The sequence below is a fragment of the Neofelis nebulosa genome, chromosome 16, assembly GCF_028018385.1.
Source record: "Neofelis nebulosa isolate mNeoNeb1 chromosome 16, mNeoNeb1.pri, whole genome shotgun sequence".
NCBI classification, from domain to species: Eukaryota; Metazoa; Chordata; class Mammalia; order Carnivora; family Felidae; genus Neofelis; species Neofelis nebulosa.
The window spans coordinates 45,210,287-45,227,952 of NC_080797.1; positions in this window are offsets into that span (position 1 = coordinate 45,210,287).

The following is a 17,666-nucleotide window of genomic DNA, read 5'->3' on the forward strand; positions in this document are numbered from 1 at the left end:
CGGCCAGCCCATGGCTCTCAGTGTACCCAAAACTCATCATGAAATTGGCTCCTCTCCCTCCTCATTTCCTGGCTGCTGTTGTGATTGGATGATATTTTGAAATATTAATGTGTACCCCTCCCCCTCTTGTATTTTTCTCTTTTTCTTTCCCTCCTCCTTTCCCCAATTCATATTCAGTTCTTTCGATAGGAAGAAAAGCAACAGTTGAGATTTTCTGCTGTAGGAAACAGGAGACTATTTTATATAGGGTGACCAAGGAAAGTTCTGTTGGTCTTTTATTAGAGGGTGAATCTGAAGCAAGTGAGGGAATGAGTCATGAATACAAATGTGAAGATTAGACCGTGTCAGGGCAAGTGCCTAGGCCCCAAGGTGGGAGCCTGCTTTGAGTTTTTAAGGAAGAGAAAGGTCACTGTGGCTGGGTGAAGTAAGGAAGCAGAAGATTGACAGGCAGTCAGGTCAGAGGGACCAGAGCTGGCATGTCCTCGAGGTCAAGCTCAGGACTGTAGCTTTTATTCTGAGTGATTTGGGAATTGGAACTTACATTTTAAAAGGATCGCTCTGACTTTGTGTGAAGAATCACAATCACCGTTCCAAGCCCTCCCTCTTGCTGTGTAGGAGCCAAGGAAGAAGCAGAGAGCCCAGTTAGGAGGCTTGTTCACAGCCCTGGCAAGACTCACACCAGGGGCAGCAGTGCAGGAGGTGAGGGTGGGGGGATTAGGGCAAGGCACTGTGTATATTTTGAAGGTAGAGCCAATCACATTTTAAATGACGGGTTAGATGTGGGAGATGAAAGAAACAAGAAGATCAAGATGACTGCAAGATTTAGAATCTGAAAATCTAAGATGGAGATGACTTAAGAGGCAGTGGGGATTGGCATTAGGAGCCAGGCTGGATCAGACATTCGGTTTAAGCCATGTTTAACCTGAAGATGTGCACCCAACATCTACATGGAGAGAGTGAGTAGACAATTTGACAAATTAGTCTGGGGTTCAGGGAAGAGGTCTATGCTAAAGTCAGGAGAATATTCCACAGGGTTCAGATGGTGTTGACAGCCGCAAGTTACACAAGCATGTAAGGGAATGGCTATGGATAGGGAAGAGAGACCTGGAGAAACCGAGTGTAAAAGTTGGGCAAAAACAAGGAATTAATATGGGAAACAGAAAGTGGCTTGGGGAATTATAACAAAACAGAGTGAAGTGCTAAAGGTGAAGGAAATGGTTCAAGAAGGAAGAAGTAATCCAGCAATGGAGAAGGCTATTGATAGGTCAAATGAAGACTGAGAATTGACCATGGCATTTAACATTCTGGTAATTAAACTATGTGAATCCTACAATATTCCCTGGAAGAAATAAGAAATCATTTGCCTTAGGGAGTTGAAGACACATTGTTCGATGACATGAAGAGTTGCTCAAAAGTGAAGCTAACTTGATGGATTCCCATCTGCTGAGCAGGGTGCCTGCCCTTTTCTCACCTCCAAAGAAGTGATTTTTCATCAGAGAAGAAACCTGTCACACCTTTGAGCTGCCAAGCCATAAATCTTCTTTCCACCAACTTGCTAATAGTTTTTCTTGCCACCTTTCCTGATAACCCAGAGTAATTGTTATGAAATATGGGCTTGTTCTGTCTCTCCCAGCTGCGGCCCCTCTGTCCTCTGCAGGTCCTGGGGAAAGGCAGAGGCTCTATGTTTGTCACTGGGTGTTCATTAGAAGCACAGCAGATGCTGTTACCAAGAACGTGACATCCTGATGAAACCGGAGGCACCACACAGCAGCCCTGAAATCTGAGAGTCAACAGCCCCTCCTGCCCAAAAGTCATCAGCAAGTGGCTTCCGCTTTGTTTTCTTGGGGAGACAGAGAGAAAATGACCCTATTTAATAGGGATGAAAATGTTCGTTCATGTGTGCTTTTACTGATTCCACAGAAATGTATTGAGTGTCTGAAGTTCTCTAGTAGAGGAGTGGGTTAAATTTTGATGCAAATGAATGGTCTGACATATGCATCCTATGGAAGTCATAATTAGCAGAAATTAACTGAAACATAATTAGCAACTGGGAAGAATATTGGGAGATATGGTCTGGGGACAGCTCAGTAAGTGTAGCTTTAAGTCTCCCTTGTTCATTATGCAGAATGTGCTCAGATCAGTGACTATGGAATTTTTCCTTGACCATCATGAGCTTCTGCCAGATCCTAAAGAGCCCTGTGTAAGCCTTACCAAGCCTCTTAAACCCCAAACACAGATCCTGAAATTTCAACAACTTTCCCTAGTGATTGCAAAAACTGCCTTTGCGAGCCTTATCTCCATGATTCACATCTGGGTTCAGGGTTCAATGTCTTGGTATGCATCTAAGTGCCATCTTGCTATGCTGACCACACATTCGGTAATGGTGACTTGACAGCATAGATGCACAGTTGCCCTGCAGCTCTACAATGACAGATAGTCTATGGACATATGCAGTTGGTTATCTACAAAGTCTAAGTGACATCAATTGTGGCAGGCCAGTGCAAGACTTCACAAAGTACTTACGATTGGCACACACCATGCTAAGCATTGGAGATATAAAGCTGAAAACAAATCCCTGCCCTTAAGAAGCTCAAATAGAAAAGGGTTTGCAAAGTCAAGTGACTTTAAGGAAAGAAGCAACCATTGGCAGACTTAGCCCTAGTCTGAGCTCATGAATCTCCTGGCTAAACATCTCAGTCTTGACTGCTGGTCACCCACTAACTAAAAATTGGCAAGTTAAGATCTGATTGGATTGCTTTAACAATTGCTTGAGCAATGACGTATGCATTATAGTTAAAGACTATTTAGTTCTGATTTTCATTGTTGAACATGAGGAGTCCATCAAGTGACCCAACACTTAAGTTAGTGTGGTTTTCAGATGCAGATGCCTGAATTAAACAACTAGAATTTATCGAACTCTTCCCTTGTGCCAGGCATTGTGCTAAGAGATTTCTGTGGATTATCTAATTTAATTTCACAAACCTCTAAAGTATGTACTATTATCATCTCCCATTTTCAGATGAAGAAAGTGAGTTTTGGTCAGGACTCAAGCCCAGGATGTCTGGTACCTGTGTCCCGTGCTACTTTCCAGGATGAAACATTTCCTCATGCAAGATCGATTCAGACATATTATATCTTTACTTAATGAATACCAACACATTCTGAATGGTTGTGTACAACTACACAGATTACTCAGCAGAATAGTGAGGGGCAGGGGCAGAAGATAACTGATGGCAGGACACAAGGATGATATTACCAAAGGAATGTAAGTATGGATAATTTGCAGATTTTACCTTGTTCAGTTCCTTTGCCTTCTTTTTGTATGCAATGCTGTTGATCAGACTCTGAAACCCAAATCTCTTCCTGTGCTTGTGATGAACAAAGAAAAGATAAGAACTTTAAAATTTTCAGAGAATAGCAGGAGAAATAAGATGTAAAGTCAGATAAAAAACACAGAGGGAGGCAAACCATACAGAGAAGGAGACTCTTACATACAGAGAACAAACTGAGAGTTGCTGGAGGGGGGATGTGTGAGGGGATGGCCAAATGGGTGATGGGCATTAAGGAGGGCACTTTCTGGGATGAGCACTGGGTGTCATATGTAAGAGATAAATCACTGAGTTCTACTCTTGAAACCAAGACTACACTATATGTTAACTAACTGGAATTTAAATAAATTTTTAAAAAGATGTAAAGTCAGATTTCCACCCCAAAATCTCAATTGGTTAAACGTGATCCAATTCTGGCAGCTTTCTCACCAGTAGGGGTGATATTTCTCCATCTGGATCATCAACTTCATCCCTTTTTACCTTTGTCCTTCTGGACAACTTTTCATTCTTGAAAGATTCTGCTCAAGGATCATTCCCTCCAAAAAGCCTTTCTAAGTTCCAGACTTAATCAAGTGGCCCTCCTTTGTTTCCCACACCATCACAGCATCATATTGTCTGTGTGATTTGGTATATTCTATATTAGGCTCTGAACCCCTTTAATACAAAGACTGGTTTTGCTTCTTTTTGTATACTCAACATGTAACAGAGCGGTAAATATATGGTAGGTACTTTTTAGATGAATGAAATCATTAATACATTTTGACATGGACCAGGTAGATTTGGTCTGCTTATAACCAGAGTCTATGTGCTTAAACTTAGTTATCAGTTACTTGTGGTATGGAATATGTCTACCCTCATAACTGGAAACAGAACTCATGGTGTAACAGAAATTTAAACATCAAATGGGATAACAGAGATAAACTAGTCTAAATCCTTCTTCATATAGATAAAAAAAAAAAAATTAGACGCCAAGTAGACTGAAGAGCTTTCCCCAAGGTCATTCAGATTTCAGGGACAAGAACTGGGAATGGAGCCTAAATTTCTGACTCCTAAGCCAGAGATCTTTGTCACTTCACTGGTGTTCTCCCACAATGGAGGGTCTTTTAGTATTCTGCCCCATGAGGACAGCATGTTTTTCCTGATAGATAGATTCATCTATATTAAGAGATCCTCAAAGTGACAAATGAAAAGTTACAAAAGAAAAATGAATTTAAGGGTGCCTGGGTGGCTCAGTCGGTTAAGCGTCCAACTTCGGCTCAGGTCATGATCTCACAGTTCATGAGTTCAAGTTCTGCATCGGGCTCTGTGCTGACAGCTTAGAGCCTAGAGTCTGCTTCAAATTCTGTGTCTCCCTCTCTCTCTGCTCCTCCCCTGCTCATGCTCTGTCTCTCTCTCTCTCCTTCAAAAATAAATAAAAAGATTTTTAAAAAATAAAAAAAAAGAAAAAGAAAAATGAATTTATTTTCCCATATATTGTTGAAAACAACTCAGAGTCTCTGGTCCCTTACAGTGTTCAACTACCACTCCTGAAACATGTTTCGAAAATTCAGTAATTCCAGGGAATTGTTTATTTTTTCTCAAATAATTTGGCACACAAAAGAAATTTAAAAGGTGTTAGTGATTGTTTCTTATCTCTGAATAGATAGTCAAGGACATCTGCCATAAGGAAAATTCTCATTTCAGCCAGAACGTTGATTTCAATAAATCTATTCAAAGGAATAAAGTGGCTGTTCTCCCCTTTGGTAAAATACAATTGTAGCTCACACAGTATTTTGTTGATAGAAATGTTAGCAAGCAATGACAGACATGCAGCCTGAAAACACTGAAACGTAGCAAAACCCCACTAGTTGATAGAAATTAAAACGTTGATTTTCTATGTACGTCTAGAATGATTTGCGTTAACACATTGGTAGAGACACTGCCTGTGCACTGGAAATAATATGGGCTATGGAAGCAGACATATCTGTTTAACTTTGTCATGTATTAACTCTGTGACCTTTGATAAGAGATTAAATCCTTTTAGTTCCATCCATCAATTCAAAAAATATTTAATGAACATTTACTTGGTGCATATGCTAAAGCACTATGAACAGCAGTGACAAAAAGAGTTTTAAAAAAAAGTCTAACTTTCATGAAGCTTACATTCTCATAGGGGGAGGCTTTGGGAGACAATACACACACAAATAGGAAATATTTGGTGATTAGAACTATGGGGAAAAGTACACTTTGGGGGAAAGGGAGTGCCAAGGGGAGAACAGTTTTAAATAGGGTGATCAGGGAAGGTGTCAACAAGAGAGTGACACTGGAAAGAGGGCTGAAGGAGTAAAGAAATGAATCTGTTAGGCTTATGGGTGCAGAGTGTTCCAGGCACAGAAAATGGCAAGTTCAAAGGCCCTGAGATGGGTCTTATGGTAGGCAAGAGGGCTTTATGTCCAGGGTGTTCAGAGAAATGGAGAGCGTAATAGGAGATGATTTCAAGGAGGTATTAGAAGGGGGGTAGGCATAGGGTCAAACCTTGTAGGCCAATAAAGACATGGCCTGTGTTTTCCTAAGTGAGGTGAGAAGCTTATGGAGAGTTTCAAGCAAGGGAATGGTATGATCTGGCTCCAAGTTTTGAAAGATTGCACCGTGTTGACAATAGACTACAGGAGAGAAGGGTTAGGAGCATGAAGAATGGTTAAGAAGCTATTGAAATGATCCATGCAAGAGATTATAGTGTCTTAGACCAGGTGAGTAGCCATGGAGAAAGTGAGAGGTTGTCAAATTGTGGATATATTTAAAGATAGTGTCATCAGGATTTGTGGACAGACTGCATGTCAGGTGTGAGGGAAAGAGAGTCAAGAATTACTTCAAGGTTTTTGACCTGAGCAATTGGAAAGATGGAGTGGTCAACTGAGATGAAGAAAACGATGTGAGGAACAGGTTAGTTGAAAAAACCAGGTGTTTGGTTTTGGATATATTAAGTTTGAGATGCTTATTAAACGTGTAAGAGAAGATCCTAATTAGGCCACTGCACCTTGTAGAGGAGAGGTCTAGACTGTACATTTCAATATGCCTCTAGATGTTATTTAAAACAATGAGAAATAATGAGATCACCCAGAGAAGGACAGTCTCCAAGGGCTGAGCCCTTAGGCACTTGATGTTAAGAAGTGGGTAATAAAAATAGTTAATGCTCATGTAGTACTTACTGTGTACCAGACCTTGTTCTGAGTGTTTTCGTATATGAACTCCTTCAATTTTCATGACAACCTCATAAGGCGGTTACTGTTATTACCTTTATTTTATAGATGAGGAAAGTGGAAAAAGAGGTTAAGTAACTTGGCCAAGGTCATAACACTTGCTGAGTTGTGTAGCCAGAATTCCAACCTGGGCTGTCTGGCTTCAGAGTCTGGGCTTCTAACTCCTTCCCAGCACTCTCTCTCCAGTAACTAGAAGAGAGGGCTGCCAATAGGGATGCCTGAGGAGGGACAACCGGTGAGATAGAAGGAAAACCCTGGTAGTGTGAGGTCCTGGGAGCCAACTGAAGGAAGTTTCAATGAAGAGAAAATTGCTTACCCATGTCAAGTGATGCTGGTAGGCCAAATGGGGATAAAGACTGACATAGCAACACGGAGGTTTTCAGTGACTTTGGCAAAAGCAATTTTGACTGGCAGTTTAGAGTGACAAGGGCAGGTAGAGTGGTGGTAGTAAAAGCCAGACTGGAGTGAGTTCAAGAGAGAAGGGGGAGTTTAGACAATGAGTTTTGACCATTCTTGAGAGGATATTTACTATACATAGGGGATATAAGCAGGTAGTAGCTGGAAGGGGATATGGGATCAACTGAAGTTATGTTTTACACATAGGATAACAATTAACATACAGGTGTTGAAAACGATATAGTATAGAGGGAAAAATTGATGGTGAAGGAAAGACAAGGACAAATGGTTGCAGTGATGTCCTTGAGTAGGCAAGAGTTGACTTTTGGGGGAATGGACAGTTCATCCACAGTAATGTGAGGGAAGCAGAGCCTAAAGGCACAGATGCTGGTAGTTGGGTAAATGTGGTGGGACTTTGTGAACAAGCTTTTGTTGTTTAAGTTCCTATGCCTCAATTTCCTTAACCACAAATTGGGGATTTATATCTCTCTTTCAAGTTGCTGTGAGAATTGAATGAGACAACATGGCAAAATGTTAGCATCATGTCCAGTATAATTTATGAGCTCAAATTACTTATGAGAAATTCCCTCATCTCTCTCTTTATTGGTTATTTTTCTTATCAGTTACTAACATTCATTGAGCATTTACAATGTAGTGGACACTATGCCACGTACTTGGCACAAATTCCTCAGAGAATGTTCCTTCCATGTTTGTGGGATCCTATTGAAGCTTTTTGAACTCTTACAAGGAACCTATTTGGGATGTGGTTGACCATTTAGTTATTTCTTTTCCTCCTCAGTCTTCCCTTTATCAGCAACTGCTCTGGTCTAGGTTTTTAACATTTGTTCATTCACACTGATTCACCTGGAGAACGGTGGCATATGTCTGGGACCCAGAAGCATACTTTCCAACTAACATCCTTTGTGGGGTAAGATGAGGCGTGGTGGACTGGGTTACGCCATTTGTCAACCCTGGGTCTCATTTATGTTGGCTCCACTGAAACCACCTCAATATGGTAGAAATCCCCCAAACAACAACTACAGTTGCTCAAGCTTTCTTCTGCTGCTTTGGAGATAGTGGGAAATGAGAGATGGGTCAGTACTGACCAGCTCCCGAACATCAGTGTTCTCAGGTGGGAAAAGTAAGGTTCTTTTCCCCCATGGAGCGTCTCATAGGTCCACCCGGCATTAACATTTTGGGTTTTTTTTCATCACCTGGACTTATTTACTCTTTGAAATGAATACAGATTTCCCTGCTGAGGATCCCCTTTTTCAAAATAGGTCAGTCATGAGAAATCCAGCCCTCCTAAATGAAGGCCTTCAGTGAAAGTAGATTTGCATTCTGTTCTCACAAGTCTGTTTCTAAGGCAAAGCAGTAAGAATCAGTGTCTTCCCCCTTTTTGAGCAATTTTCATAAACCAGTGACTCTGTTTCTCATATCTGGGAAATGGCCATCCCAGCATTTTTACATGCTTGAGAGCTGAAACTTACGGTTTATCCAAATATGTAAAGTATCATTATTTGTTTCCTCTGAGGAAGCAATTAATTACATAGACCATTGGAATGATCCTGGTGTTTTATAATACAATCACAAGGTTACTCATTAAGAGATGATGAGTCCCCAAAGCAAGCAAATACTACCACCAGGTGAGGGATCTTTATTTCTTATGGGGTACCTACTTATGGGGTACCTTCTTATGGGGTACCTTCTTATGGGGTACCTACTTATGGGGTACCTACTCTGTGACATGCATTGAGTGTGATAGTTAATATATACCATTGCACTTCCCTCCTGTAGCTCTTCTATACATTAAGTTTTATTATCCCTAATGTGCCGATGAAGAGAGAGACTTGGAGAAAATAAGGAGTTTTCCCAAATTTACACAGCTAATAAGTGATGGCGCTCACATTTGAACCTAAGTCTACTTCAATGTATATAAACCTTGGTCCATCTGAAAGCCTTTAACTTTTAGCCACCAAATAGTATTACCCTCCTCCCCCCGCCCCCCTTATTGATGTCAACAACGTTGGATCCAGAACGTTGGATACAGAATCCTTCTGTGACACTATGCTTTATAATGCCCATATGGCTTCACCTGGAGTCATTCTGGAAGCTGTAAGTTCATAAATAATGTCTCTTCAACTTGGTTAGGCTCACAGTGCCAGGAGAAGACAGATGATCTATGCTGTGCATGGTATCATTGCGAGCTAATGTGTTACTTCTGTAGTCTTGGGTTGCCATCCCCTGGAGTGTTTTGATGTGATCAGTTGTCAGTTTCAGGTCTGTTGTTTCTCTCACCAGAAGCCCAGCCCGTGGAAGATGACAGCCCCAAAGCCTTTCCTGTGTTAGGGGAGCTATCAAACTCACATAATGACATAAACGAGTCGGTGTTCATCTGGGGAATCTCAGACAAAGCAACCCAGAGGAAAACCATCTCTGTCGATGAAGGTTTGTTTCACTTGCAACAGAAAAAGCAGCAGCAGCAGCAGCAGCAGCAGCAGCAGCAGCAGCAGCCGCGACCGGAGCCCGTGCACAGGCTGGGGAGAGGTAAAGGGAGGCTGAAGCTGCCACATGTGAGTAGCATTTTATGATTTCTCTGAAGCTGAGAAAGGAATGCTGGGGAGGGGGCTTGGCTGTGAGGTGGGCGTGCGTGTATGAGTTGGGGCTTTCCGTGGCAGGGGGTGGGAGGAATGGTTTACACAATTAACAAGTGCATTTGGGATCTGCCCTCCTCTTCCAAAGGAAGTGCAAGAGCGTGCCCACACGCACTTGCATTTTCTCCGCTGGTCGTATAGTAAGTCCAAGCAGCAGGTGGGGGATATTGTCTTTTTCTTCTTCTTCTTCATCCTTGAGAGTGGGCTGCATGGCAGAAAGATCCCTGAGCCAGAGAGAGCTTTCCCGAGTGGAAGGACTCTTCCAGAGGGTTTCTTTCCCAAGTTTCTTTTGCAGATGTGTAGCTCTCACGGAGATTCTTTGCCACAGAGCTGTTCTCCTGCAGGGGTGTTTACAATCCTGCTAGCCACAAAGGGGCAAGGGTGACTTTTGTATCTCTGGTTCACAGTTCTAGATGTCTGTAGTAAACAGCCACAAATCCAACACAATTTAACCTCTCATTTCCCGCTGGTAAAAGAGTTCGATGGGTACCTCCCGGGCTTAGAAAAGCATGGGTTGTATTTCATGCATTTTCTCAACCCAGGATAAAATAAGTAGGTCTCTCAGGGTTGACAGCATTGATGCCTTCTTGAACTTGGGGAAAGTTTTGTGGGTTTTTTGTTTGTTTGTTTTCAGTTTTTTTGTTTTGTTTTGTTTTATCTTGTTTTTATGTTGTTGTTGTTATCAGGCTCTGGAAATTACTGTGAACACTGGGTAGATTGAAGCTGAAAAACGGCCGGAGAGAATGTTTTTGTTTAAACCACTAGTGTAGCTAGCTGCAGGTTTTCTTGGGCTAGTTAGCATCTCTGGGTTATTGTTAGTGACGTTAAATAATGAGCTGAGCAAAAGTACGCCTGGTCATAAACTTGCTTGTGTTCTGTTTTTCTGAAGACCTGGTTCCTTTTTTTGTTGTTTTCCCACCCTTGCTTCCTTTCTTCTGTCTTTAGAAGCTTAGACGTGGCTGAGCATGTCAGGCTGAATGTTTACGTGCATGAGTATTTGCAGTCAGTGCACCACAAGTTTATCTTCTGCAGGACAAAAGGAAAAAGGGGAGAAGGAGGGTTCTAAGGAAGGACACTTACCTTGTCCTAAGAACAGTCTTTGGGGAGTTGTACATAATGAAGGCAGAAGAGTCAGAGACACTTCATCCGGGACTTGGTCCAGAGGAGAGCAGTCTGCCAATGCTTGGGTACAAAACTGAATGCTGTTATACTGGGGGTCAGGGCCCCAGCTCTCAAGTTATTATGGAGTGTGCATGAAATGTAAACCAGGGCATTGGCTTTATGGGGAATCCTGTCACCCAGGGAGCGCCTTCCAACCTCATACCACAGCACTCCAGGGTCAATAGATGAGGCTGCTCAGAGTTGGAGATGAGTGGCTAGGAGACCCAACTGGCCATCCCAGTGGGAAGGGCTCAATATTTCAGTATTTGGAGTATCATGCTATCTGGGCTCCATCCACTGCACGTGGGGAGCCTTGCCATTCAAGTTGGAAGGACCTAACTTAAGCAACTCAGGGAAAGCCAAAGAAATGAGGCAAGATGAGTAATCTGATGCCTATGCTTTGCTATGATTTACTTTTGCTGTTATTGGTAAGGAGGCATTGTGGAAACATTACAAACTGGGTTTGTTTGTTTTTTTAAAGACTTTGTCTTAATATTGCCCTTTTAGCATCCCGTTTCTTCTCTGTGCTCTCTCCCAGCCTTTGTCCAAGCATGCCTTTTTGACACAATTGTAACCACAGTCTAGATATATTTATTTTCACCATTTATTTTCCCAGTATTATTCCATAAACACTTTCCCGTCTTCCAGCCAGTTTTCACATAGATGGTTAATTGTGACTGGATTAAATGGATTAATCCCTTAAATGGATATGCCATAATCTGTTTAGCAGTTTTTGGCTATTTAAATTGCTTCTATGCTTTCCCATGATTGTTATGCCACTGTGAATATTTCTGTGCATAAAGCAGTTTTATTTCTCCTTATAAAAACATTGGGGGGGATGAATTCTTAATATTGATATTAGCAAGGTAAAAAAATATGAATATTTTTGTGGCTTTTCGTGCCTATTACCAAACTGTTCTCTGTAACGTATTTTCACTGTCCAAAGCCATCAGTAATATAGTCTGGAGAAAGGTAGATTTATCTAGAGACTTAGGCACATTAGATTCTTTTTTTCTCTCTCTGTCTAAATTAGGAGCTATAAAAAGACACTGGTCACTTCTTTAAATCTGGCTTTGAGTCCAATTAAGCCAGGCAGTATCATCCTCCCCAGGACAAGCCTGCAGCTCCTCAGCTTCCATACTTGGTCAAGAATTCCCGTGAGGAATCCCAAGTGCAGCAGACCCCTCTTTCCATTTCTGTAAGGAGTGAAGAGAGGGGCAGTAGCTCTCCATCCTGTATCAGACCACCTGAGAAAGATGAGCAGGGATCACAGGAGGGGAAGCTAGCTTCGGGTTGTCTCCAAGCCCTTGAGCTCAATCCTGGCAGGCTTCTTTGCCCTTCTTTCTCCCTCCCCAACCCTGACGGAGCCAGCAGAGAGGTAAACTCACTCCTTGGGCAAGAGTTGCGGCTGAGGCCTGACAGAGTAGATGGGAGTAGGGTCCTTGGGAAGGTGAGGACTAGCTAAGCTTATCAGGGTAAAAGGAACCATACCGTAGAGTCTCACTGCCTTGTGTCCTCCCAAATGCATGGACTTTAATGATGTAGGGCAGACAGGGCTGAATGCCAACTCTTATCAAATAAGAGCTGTAGAATGCTTCTTTTTCGGTTCCTACCTCCTATCAAGACAACTTTTTCAACGATTTATTATTTCCCTTATTTCCTCTTCCCTTGTACTTTGTCCATTTGGAGATTAATCTGTGCTCTTTTCACCTCCTGTGTAGCTCACCGTAAATTGCTTCAGTGCTAAGCTCTTGTTCATTCTGTAATTATTTGTGCAAAGGCCGAGATTGCCCAGTGGGAGCCACACAGAAACTCGGCATACATTTGCTAACCCTAACCTGCACAGAGAGAAAGGACTTGTGTCTTGGGAGCAAGATTTTCTTACCATACATAAGCGGGTTTGATAAATATGATTTTTTTAAGGGTATTAGTGACTCAGTCTGCAAGGGCTTAAGAGAAGAAGCACTGCTTCACAAAACTGGCGAGCCACTGGTGTGTCTGAATTCAAGTGGAAAGATGGGGCAGTGGTCTAAGAAGGAACAGGGGTGTTGCTGTTTCAGATGGTGGACAAACCAAGGGAAATGGTGTGCTCATGATCTGCCAGTGAGAGGAAAGCCTTGCCTACCAAGGATGACAGGCTTTTAAGTTGTAGCACAAGTATTTAAGAAAGATGTTACTAAGGACTTCCCACATGGCAATCCCCGATCTTTGTATTATTGGTTTCAGGGCTAGCTTCGTGCAAGTTTATACTCAGAAGCGAGAATGGTGCCCGCTTTATTCACTGTTACTTCTGCAGTCTGTCGCCCAGCAGCAGCACCTTCCACTTCGTCAAGATTTGCTGTGTGCCGGGACATGGGTTAAGTGCTACATCTCCATTAGTACCCTCACTACTCACAGCCGTCCTATGCAGTGGTTCCTAGGATTATTCCCATTTTTTGCAGATTTAAAAAATGAAAGACTAGGAGGCTAGGCCAGAGGGTAGATGGAGACTTGTGTATAAGGATCGGGCGGGGGGAAGGAAGGAATCATTGAGGGAAAAAGAGAATCTGTGTCTCCACTTGAAAAGTTACACTTTTTGCTGTGTCACCTTTCACCGTGGCTTTGTGCGAGCATTGATGCGATTCCCACGACACCCTTCTGAGAGCCTACCGTCTTTATCCCTATTGCACCAATGAAGAAATTCAAGCTCTGGGATCTTATGCAGTTTGTCCAGGTCACAGAGCTAGTGAGTCTGACTCCAACGTCTGTTACCTCTGACTGCACCTCACTGATGTGCCACTTTGGCACTGATCAAGGGCCGGAGCAGTCGCAGCAAAGGGTTTGCCTGGGACAGTAGAGGTGGGCTCAGTGCCTTTTTTGATCTCTTTCAACTTGGGGTTCTGGGATGGCTTTTAGATCATCTTCCTATGATGCTGCACAAAAAAACTTAGGTCTTAGCTCATGCCTGAGGTTACCTCAAAGGCAAGTTACTAAAAGTAGAGGGCTCTGAAGAAAACTATCATCACGGGGCAAGCCTCTGGTGCACCTGTCTTTGTTCTTAGCTCTAGAACTGCGCTGTCCAATATGGTAGCAGTTAGCCACATGTGGCTATTGAACACATAAAATGTTGCTTGTTCAAACTGAGGCGTGCCCTAAGTGTAAATAAAAAAACACATCAAATCTCAACAGCTCAGTATGAAAAAAGTATAGATTATCTTAATAAATTTGTATTGATTACATATTGAAATGATAATATTGCCGATATAATGGTTTAACTAAAATACATTCTTTTTTCAAAGTTTATTTATTTTGAGAGAGAGAGTGCGCAGGAGCAGGGGAGGGCTGGGAGGTGGGGAGAGAGAGAATCTCAAGCAAGCTCCGTGGAGCCTGACCCAGGGCTCGAACCCATGAACTGTGAGATCATGACCTGAGCTGAAACCAAGAGTCAGATGCTTAACCAATAGAGCTGCCCGGGCACCCCTAAACAGAATATAGTCTTAAAATTAATTTTACCATTTTCAACTGTTTCGAAATTGTAGTAAACTCACATAATGTAAAATTTGTCATCAACCATTTTCAAGTGTATACTTCCATAGTGTTAAATATATTCTCACAGTTGTGCAGTCTGGCTCTGGAATTTTTTTTATATGGCAAAACTGATCATTTATACCCTTTAAACAACTCCTCATTTTTCCTTCCCTCATCCCCTGCCAACCACCCTTCTACTCTCTGTCTCTATGATTCTGACTTATTCTAAATACCTCATATGAGTGGCCTTAAGATTCATCCATATTGTAATATGTGTCAGAATTTCCTTCCTTTTTAAGGCTGAATAATATTCCATTGTGTGTATACAGGACATTTTGTTTGTCCATTCATCCGTCAGTGGATACTTGGGTTGTTTCACCTCTTTTTACTTTTTTTTTTTTTTTGATGTAGCTTCTACCTTTGCTGTTTGTATTGTAGTTCTATTAGACCTCTTTGATCTGAACTTCTCGTTCTTGGTGCTTCCTTCTCCTTACCCCCACACACAAGACCTCTGCCAGCCTTTACCAGATGTTACTCTGGCCTCCCTCTTCCCCCTTCCCTAAGACCAAACCAAGAATCTTAACTCTGACCAATCACTTCTTTCTATAAAGATTGGTGAAAGACTGTCACGTTAAACAGTTTTCTGTAATTGAATGAAACTATGACATTTCTCAAGAGGAGTATTCCCTTTTTCTTTAATACATAAGTTGAAGGCCCAATATATTGGGACTGAGAAGGAAAAAGCTTTTGAAGTGATTTGATGTTTTTAAAAGTCAACAGCTTTCCTTAGCACACAGTCTGAGAGTGAATTTTATTAACCAGTACAGGGAAGAGTGCAGTACCAATAAGGCATAAATTCAGAGCAGAGATCTATACCAGCCTGTCATTTCTGAAATCCAGGTTTTGTAGAAAGACTTGCGTATCTGGAACTTCAAGACATTGGAATATTGCCAGTATTTTGTAAACTTCCCATCATCAAACAGGATAAAATCCAAAAGCCATATTAGCATGGCCCCCAAGTCCTTTCAGCTTTCTAATTTCCTTTCCCCACTCCTTTCAGGCCTCTCTATAAGAAGATAAGTGTTACTGGGGTGCCTGGGTGGCTCAGTCAGTTGGGCATTCGACTTTGGGTCAGGTCATGATCTCATGGTTTGTGGGTTCAAGCCCTGTGTTGGGTTCTGTGCTGACAGCTCAGAGCCTGGAGCCTGCTTCAGATTCTGTGTCTCCCTCTCTCTCTGCCCCTCCCCTGCTCACACACTGTTTGTCTGTGTCTCTCTCAAAAAATAAACAAAACATTAAAAATCTTTTTAAGAGGGTATTACTTATTTGCCTCCACATATGCAGTGTTCTCCCAGGCCTCCCTGCCACAACAGTGTTCTCACTTCAGCCTGGGACACCCCACCCCACCTGCATGCTCCTGCAGAAGCTTAATCATTCCTCAGAAGGCCACTCTCTCTGGGAAGCATCTCTTGACCTCAGCATTGATCAGGGGAAACAGGAGGTCCACCCTTAATGAGTGGTTGCAGGGAGTTGCATGATGGGGCTCCACAATGGTGCAGGCAAAGTTAAGGGAAACCAAGACGGGATGGTGAAGCAGCCCAAGACTAGTAACTGCTGGAAGCAGGAAGGAGGAAGCAGTTACTGGAACATGGCCAAATTCATAAGAGCAACCTCTAGTCAGAAGCTGTGGCCTCTCCTAGAACAATGCAGCACCTGAAAACCTGCATTGTGAAAGGAAGGTGGCTCTCTCTCCTTCACCCTCTCATGTCCTCCCATTGACTGAAACCATCTGGAAGCCAGAAGGCACCAGTGCCCAGAGGATGCAGTTTATAGAGGTTACCTCCAACAGCACAGAGCAGGTGGGAAAAGGGTGGATCTAGAGGGGCATATGGAGAGTATATAGTATGAGCCCCTACCTCATCTCCAAAAACTCCCTTCCCAAGCTTCCTAAGCAGTTTATACTGTTTACACCGTAAGATAATACTTATCATATTATACTCAAATTGTTCAATCAAATGTCTTTTTTCCTAACTGTACACAGAGACAATGAGTTCTTTGAAGGTCAGACTCACTCCTCTCACTTATACATATATGTCTAATACCTAGCAAACTACTTGATAGCATGTAGGTACTAAATAAATGTGGATTCCTTGATTGTGTTAGTCCATCACACGTGTTTTCTAAAGCTCCCTTGGAATCTGGATGATCTATGATCATTCTAGATTGGGAATTTCTCAGTGAGTTGGATATATAGAATTAATATCCTCTTTCTTTGAATCCCAGCTAGGGAGCTAAAATGGCTCAGATAAATGACTCTCTGTGTCTTGTTATGCTGTAATTGGTGGCACATTAAGTCATGAAGAATTGAGGAACTTGAACTTAAGTGGTAGGAATCAGCACTAAGTTAGACCAACCATGAAGGTAAGTGTTTGCATAGGTACCCAAGAGAAATTGATCGTCTGCCTAAATTAAAATCAGAGAATACACATACAGAGAGAATCACATGCCTTTTCTTCATGTCCTCTTTATTTGGATTTTTCATACAAACCTACATGGTTTGCAGAGAGAGACTGGAGTATTTAATGCTTTGAACCAGAAGCAGCTGGGATGAGCATTGGGGGCACAATGAGAAATGCCAAGTAGGGCAATGGGAAGTACAAGGCGAAATGGAGACTAGATGTGGACTAGGAAGGACGCATTCATGGCTGAGGTTGACACAGCCGTGACTGGTCCAGGGACAAACTTTTACTAAGCTGACTGGCCTACTGACCCAACCAGTGAGTGAGGACACAGCTCTGAACAATGCCAGTGTATCTTGAGTTTGCTCACTCTACAGGTCCATTTTTAACCTGGAGTTTGTGATTGTATTAGTTTCCAAGGCTTCCGTAACAAGTGACCACAGACCAGGTAGCTTAAAACAACGGAAATTCATTCTGGAGTTTTCAGGAGACCAGGATTCTGAAGCCAAGGTATGAGCACAGCCACCCTCCCCCTTGAAGGTTCTAGGGGAGAATTTCCTTGCTTTTTTCAGCCTCTGGTGGCTCTAAGCTTTCGTTGGCTTGGGGCTCACAATTCCAGCCTCTCCATCTTCACCTGGCCTTTTCCTATGGGTCTCCTCTGCATCTGTGTGTCTCAAAGCCCCCTCTCTTTTCTCAGTCCAGTTACTGGATTGATCTCATCTGTAAATCCTTAATTTCATCCGCAAAGACTTTGTTTCCAAATAGAGGTCACATCTATAAGTACTGGAGGTTTAGCAATGGACATAACTTTTTGGGGGCCCATATTCAACCCACGACAGAGATTATGCTGCTTATTAGCCAGCCTCTTTTCTAAAGCCAGACCTTTCCCTTCGGTCCACATGCTCTGATCTACCTGAATCT